Source organism: Rattus norvegicus, chromosome 2 (genome assembly GCF_036323735.1).
Source record: "Rattus norvegicus strain BN/NHsdMcwi chromosome 2, GRCr8, whole genome shotgun sequence".
Classification (NCBI taxonomy): Eukaryota; Metazoa; Chordata; class Mammalia; order Rodentia; family Muridae; genus Rattus; species Rattus norvegicus.
In genome coordinates, this window is record NC_086020.1 from 209,533,455 (window position 1) to 209,540,406 (window position 6,952).

At 38.5% G+C, this 6,952-nt stretch overlaps 1 protein-coding gene across 5 annotated transcripts in view; it reads left to right on the forward strand.

The window, feature by feature from the left end:
• Positions 1-6,952, forward strand: part of Dpyd (dihydropyrimidine dehydrogenase) — an 865,876-nt gene that overhangs the window by 239,553 nt on the left and 619,371 nt on the right. The window lies entirely within an intron of this gene.

The window sequence follows — 6,952 nt, forward strand, 5'->3', positions numbered from 1 at the left end:
TCAGCCCATCTTCTTAGACTCTCTGAGCATGAAGTCTTTCCAGAGGCAAATTTCCTCATATAATTCAGTGATTGCACTCTAGGTAGTACTCATTTGACCAAAGACAGAGGATTCATTGTGTTTGTAAAGTCCACTCACTATTAATGCTTTTGTGTTCACCAAATTTTTCCTTTGAATGACAAAACTGAAGCATTGGCACCACATTCAAGGGAAGCTGTGTATGTAGAATTTCATAAAATCACAGGCAATCTGCCATCTTTTCTGTAGCATTGAACCTCCTTTCAGGACTTGTGAGTGCCATTGTATTCAATATTTTCTATCATTTACATTAACTGTAGTTACCAGTCTATATACTAGTAATGGGAATGGGAAAATATCTGATATTCTTCCTAGGTTTTCCTTTCAAAGATATTTTGATATAGATCTGTTTTGCAACTTCATAACTGTTTTGCAACTGAGAACTGAGATATAGCATGTATATCAGTAAAGTATATTTTATGATCCCATAAATATTGGTCTGTAAGAACTTCTGATGCTGCTTGCCTTCTTATGTTCACAAATTCTTGGCCCATGATTTAGAGAAGAATTTGTGTCTTTTGATAAAATTAAGTAACACTAAAATTCTCCATTGAGTGTTCTACAGAAGATGTAAAAGATATATTTTTCACTATTAGTAGAAAATCGTAGAACAAATAAACCCATCTGTAGTGGTATTGGACTATACCACTTTGGCTCCTGGTGGTTCACAAGCACTCACCCATCCAGGAGCAATCTCAATCTGGACACACACACACACACACACACACACACACACACACACACACACAGGAGTGCACACACCAGTTAATTTTTTGACATGTTGTGACTAGCTCAAACCTGGGCACTCCTAAACCTTCCTGTACAAGCAAAATTCTCCCTTCTAGTACTCCTGAGATCCCAAACATATTACCCCAGGCCCAATCAGGGAAGTGGCCAGTCCCAACCTTTTCCCCTGAGTCAATGCAGTTAACTTTCTTCCTTTTCTCCAGTTTCTAGCTGGCACAAGTCTACAGGTTTTGCTCCCCTCTCTCTCTGCCCACCCATTGGCCATTGGCTCTTTATTGATGATCAAAAACCAATTGGGGGAAAGGACCTTCAGTGTTTGGACAGGAAGATCCGCAATTAATTCAAAGCATTAGAACCATTTCCCAATACCCACCCATCTCTTTTGGGCAGTTCAATGAAGAATGTCTGTACACAGGAAATAGGGCCAGTGTTTATTGAAAGAATTCCAAGTTAAAAGCATAAGAAGTCCAGTAGTAGAATACATTGAAATAATCAAATGATTAATTACATCTCGTGAGTTGAGCAGAATAAAATACCTTCTATGTGAAAGAATTGATGACATTTCAGGTTTTTCTTTGATTTCTTTCTCTTAAGTTCTTTTATGTTGTTAGGGTTTTTTATTTTTTTATTTTATTTATTTATTTATTTTTATTTTTTTTGAGCTGCATGTTTAAACCAGGGCTCTGCAGGAATGCAATACGTATGATGTGTAGCACTTTCATGTTTATGTTGTACATTTTCAGGCTGAAAATGAATCCTTTGACATTTTGGCATGATGTATGATGTGCAGCCCATTCATGTCTATGCAGAAAAATTCATGCTTTGACATTTTGGTGTGGTGGTATGAGAAAAGCAATTACATTCAATTTCAGTATTTTGTCCGAAATATAAACAAGGAAGTTTTACTCCGTCAGGATAAAGGCTTCTGTCTCTAGGAGACAAGCAGCTATATCTCTTAGGGAAGTCTGCAGTGATGTTCCTTGTCTCTTGGGACTTTACGGCCTATGACCACAGAATTGTCTGTTACTTGGAAAGCCTTATGTCCTTACTGTCTTAGCTTCTGTAACATAATTAGCCTTCACTCGATTGTTTTTTTTTGTTTGTTTTTTGTTTTTTTTTTTAAGTCTTTTTTTTTTATTAACTTGAGTATTTCTTATATACATTTCGAGTGTTATTCCCTTTCCCGGTATCCGGGCAAACATCCCCCTCCCCCCTCCCCTTCCTTATGGGTGTTCCCCTCCCAACCCTCCCCCCATTGCCACCCTCCCCCCCACAGTCTAGTTCACTGGGGGTTCAGTCTTAGCAGGACCCAGGGCTTCCCCTTCCACTGGTGATCTTACTAGGATATTCATTGCTACCTATGAGGTCAGAGTCCAGGGTCAGTCCATGTATAGTCTTTAGGTAGTGGCTTAGTCCCTGGAAGCTCTGGTTGCTTGGCAATGTTGTACAAATGGGGTCTCGAGCCCTTCAAGCTCTTCCAGTTCTTTCTCTGATTCCTTCAACGGGGGTCCTATTCTCAGTTCAGTGGTTTGCTGCTGGCAATCGCCTCTGTATTTGCTGTTTTCTGGCTATGTCTCTCAGGAGCGATCTACATCCGGCTCCTGTCGGTCTGCACTTCTTTGCTTCATCCATCTTGTCTAAGTGGGTGGCTGTATATGTATGGGACACATGTGGGGCAGGCTCTAAATGGTGTTCCTTCTGTCTCTGTTTTAATCTTTGCCTCTCCCTTCCCTTGTCTTCAGATCGTATAAATCTTTCGCCTTTCACTCGATTGTTTTATCTTGTTCTTCTCACTGGGTTTGAAAAAGAGATAGAACAGGCTTTAGTGTTATTTGGGGATATATGTTTGGTTGTTTTTGGCAAACTAAATAGAGATTGCAGTGATGTTCAGTGCACCAAACCTTTCACGGAACAGGTGAAGCCATGTTTGATACAGCACTTCTATCTTTTCTCTGTGGGCGATGACATGGCACCATTTCTTTTATGTGTGTGGTAAAGAGATTGTACAGACCACTTCTTTAATCTCATTGACTACGACCTAATCATAAAACACTCCTATGGCAGAGGATGTTGGAAATGAAGCTGTAGCTGCACATGGAATTCTAGTATACCAGTGACAGGAAGGAAAAAGGTACACAGGCTTCTGTCACAATGCATTGTCCTTGGTGTTGGACATGTGAGACTCATCCTTTACGCAACTGGAAAGGAAATAACCTTAGGACTTTAGGCTTTAATATTAGCTAAATTGAGACCTTAATTAAAAACTGGAAATCATCTTTCTCTCCTTTTTTTTGCTGTTTATTTATTTATTCTATTGGGCATTTTATATATTTACATTTCAAATGTTATCTGATTTCCCCTTCAAAATCCCCCTATCCCATACTCCCTCCCTCTGTTTCTATGAGGGTGCTCCTTCACCCACCCATCCACTGCAGCCTCACCGCCCTGGCATTCCCCTACACTGCGGCATTGAGCATTTACAGGACCAAGGGTCTCTCCTCCCACTGATGTCTGACAAGGCCATCCTCTGCTACATATGCAACTGGAGCCATGGGTCCCTTTATATGTACTCTTTGGTGGGTGGTTTAGTTCCTGGAAGCTCTGGGAGGGGGTGGGATGGGGTGGTGACTGGTTGGTTGATATTGCTGTTTGTCCTATGGGATGGCAAACCCCTTCAGCTCCTTCAGTCCTTTCTCTAACTCCTCCATTGGTGTGCCAGTGCTCAGTTCAATGGTTGGCTGCAAGCATCTGCCTCTGTATTTGTCAGGCTCTGCCGGAGCCTCTCAGGAGACAGCTACATCAGGCTCCTGTCAGCGTGCACTTCTTGGCATCAGCAATAGTGTCTAGGTTTGGCGTCTCTATATGAGATGGATCCCCAGGTGGGGCAGTCTCTGAATGGCCTTTCCTTAAAGTTTGAAAAGGTCATCTAGTTCTCTAGTATTTACAACTACTGTCTTACTTTCTTGCTTTATCCAGAAAAATATTTTATTAGATATACCTGTGTGAGGATACTTCAATAAGGACATTGAATTAGTGTAGGCATGTTCTCATTGTTGCTTATTTTAAATATAGTATGTATTGCATGGAGGAAATCACTTTTAGATTCTTCCCCCTTCTCAATGCTATTGGTATCCTCTGATACAATCATCTCATTGCATTTATTATTATCGATCTCAAAGAGTTACAGGCCTTACCCATGAGTGATTAAGCACCTTCTAACAAGTTGGATGAGACCTTGGGTTTATTCACATTAGACTGAGTTGTCATTGAGACAACTTGGAATTGAAATCTCTAAAGTATTAATATTTTTACTCAAAAAAATGTACTCACACAGTGTGCTGTCAGTGCTCACAAGGGGAATTAGAAAGCCTCTTCTCTACTCCTTTTTCAAAATATTGAATGGCTCTCTTTATTCTTTGAAAAGAATATGACATATTAGATCTATTGTTCTTTTATGCTTTGCTTTCTTTTTAAAAGATCAGAAAATTAAAAAAATAGTATTTTTGAAAGTCCCAATGTTTTGTTGTAAATGTTTGAGGCTGATTTTTTGTGTGTGGAAAAAATTTATATGTGTTTATTTTAATGCATTTACTTATATATATTATACATTAAATGCCTTTTATTGTATGCTCATAGCAAAAATTTGTTACCTATAGTTGCACCCTTTATAGATTCTGAGGTAATGATCACATTGCCAACATAGCATTCCAATACCTACCGATAAGTGGTATATGGATAAAGTAAGAACCAAATGCTAACTGTGTCCCATGCCCAGTGCTAAGAATTAAAATGACAACAGAATGTCAATTTAATGGTATGCCTAGTTTATATTTAGTTAGGAATATGTCTAGTGATTTAAATAGAACCTACCACATGACAGAAGTTGAGGAGTCGGTATGTAGGGCTAGACTTGCAAAGAGGATGATGTACATTTGGAAGGTGGCACTGTCTATGTCCAGGTATAGGAAACCTGTTTCTAGATGGCTGACAAGCTGGACATGTTCTCTTTGCACCTTTCATATTCATGGTTAGCTACTTCTGGTAGTTCACACTTAGATCCTCATAAAATGTAGTCATGATAAATAAAAGCTTAGTTTTATATATATACATACGTACACACACACACACACACACACACACACACACACACACACATATGAGACGGATCATTGGCTGAGGTACCCTCATGTAATCAATACTACTTTAAGTGCAACTGATAAGTTAGTTTCATTTTTGTAATATCAGCAAAGAAAAAGGGTTACATGAAAGCCATAGTGATATCCCCCATGGCCATCACAGTGGTCGGTCTGGTATAGCATGAACAGGCAGATATGTGATGTTGGTCTGTTAGTATATTTAGCCAGAAGACTTGGATTCCCTTGTTGCTAGCTGCACTCCCGTTGCTTAACACTTCTGGATCCTTAAAGCAGGTACCTTCCCACCTGGTCCCTTTGGCCACATTGTCAACATAACATTACTCTGGCCTTGCCAAAGTCAAGGGGTCTGATTGTGCTGTCATTAAAGGTTCCTCAGACCTTCCTATTTCCTCTTGGATAAAGGAGATTAGAGGACTGGGCATGTAGTTCAATGGCATAGTGTATGCTGTGCTTGAGGTCCTAGATATGACTTCTATCACTACACATACACACGAAAAAATTCCCTAAAGTACCTAGGACATAGTAGGGGCTCTCTAATTGCTACTTATGTATTTAGTTTTATTGAAACTGTTTTAACAATTTATCAAAATAAAAGACTAGAATATTTAAAGTCCTGGGGGATTTTATGCATTCCAGCACAAATAAAATCTATGATGGCCCATTTTCACTTCTTATGTGGTTGGTATTACAGTTAAAATGAGATGAATTAATAGGAAGAATGGTATTCAGAGAGCTAGTATTACCTCCTCCCGCTGTAGCATTAATGTCATTCTAGCTAAAATATAATGCAGTTTTTTACCTCTTGATGTGGCCTAGGAGGTGGGTGTGATTAGCATTTATCCTGGAAAACTGAATTTTAAGAAAAGCAGAAAGGCGACAGGAAACCCTGAAAACTCTAACAGCAACCAACAAGTTGCCACTAATCATAAAAAAATAAATTTTATAGGGAGAGTAAGAATAAGCAAGCAAATGTCATACTTTAAATTATAAGCCTTTTCCAGACCCAAGATAGAAAGCCAACACTTTCCACAGACACTCGCCTGCAGTGTGTTATCCTACTTACGGCTGTTGGACACGATAACCTTACACTCCTGAAAAATTAGATTGCATGCTTAATTTCATTTTTTCATCGTTAACACCAATTTTTTTCATTCAGTTACTAGAGAGAAGCATGTTTTGTAATGTGAAGATTACCAAATATTATAACAGCCGAAGAAGAGATAATTACAATTAAGAAAATCCATTGAGAAACTGTGGTATTAAATTTGCTGTGCTGTGGCCTTTACTTAACTCTCCTGTGCCTCCTTACAGTCAGAATTATTCTCTGCAAAAGTTATTCTTAATTAGTTTCTTAATCAGGAATTTCTAAATTGTAGATAATCATGTGTGCTTTCTATTTATTTAGAGGAAGATGCAATAAAGTTTTCAGACCACCCACTCTACTTCTGCCCCCCAGATAGAAACCGGTTATCTACTCAATATCCACAATTATGAATACATTTTTAAAATAATAAACCTGACTTGATTGTAAGCAAAAAGGGGCATGGATATGTTGCTGTGAATATTACTTTTTTTAAATTTGTAATATTATTTAATCTAGTATCACTTGTAAATACTCTCGTATAATTGTGAGATGCTCCTAAGGATTTGAAAATGAGGGAAAAGGAATTCCAGCTGAGAGTTCATTAAATCATCTGTTAATGAGTTCATGAAAAGCCCCAGAGAGGATAAAAAGAGATGTAGGGCAATTATTCTTTGATCATATTAACATATCTATAGAAAGCACATATTAATCTTCAAAAGCAGGTGGTAGACTGGTCATCTTATGAAAATAGAGGAAAAGAATAGGGACTCTGAGAACGTCTTCATAATGCTCCCTTAGAGACACTTATATCAGTAGACCTTGTGTGCTTTTTAGCCTATATCATGGGGTAGTCGGGGAAGTTATTTTTTGAATTTTTAAATTGCAG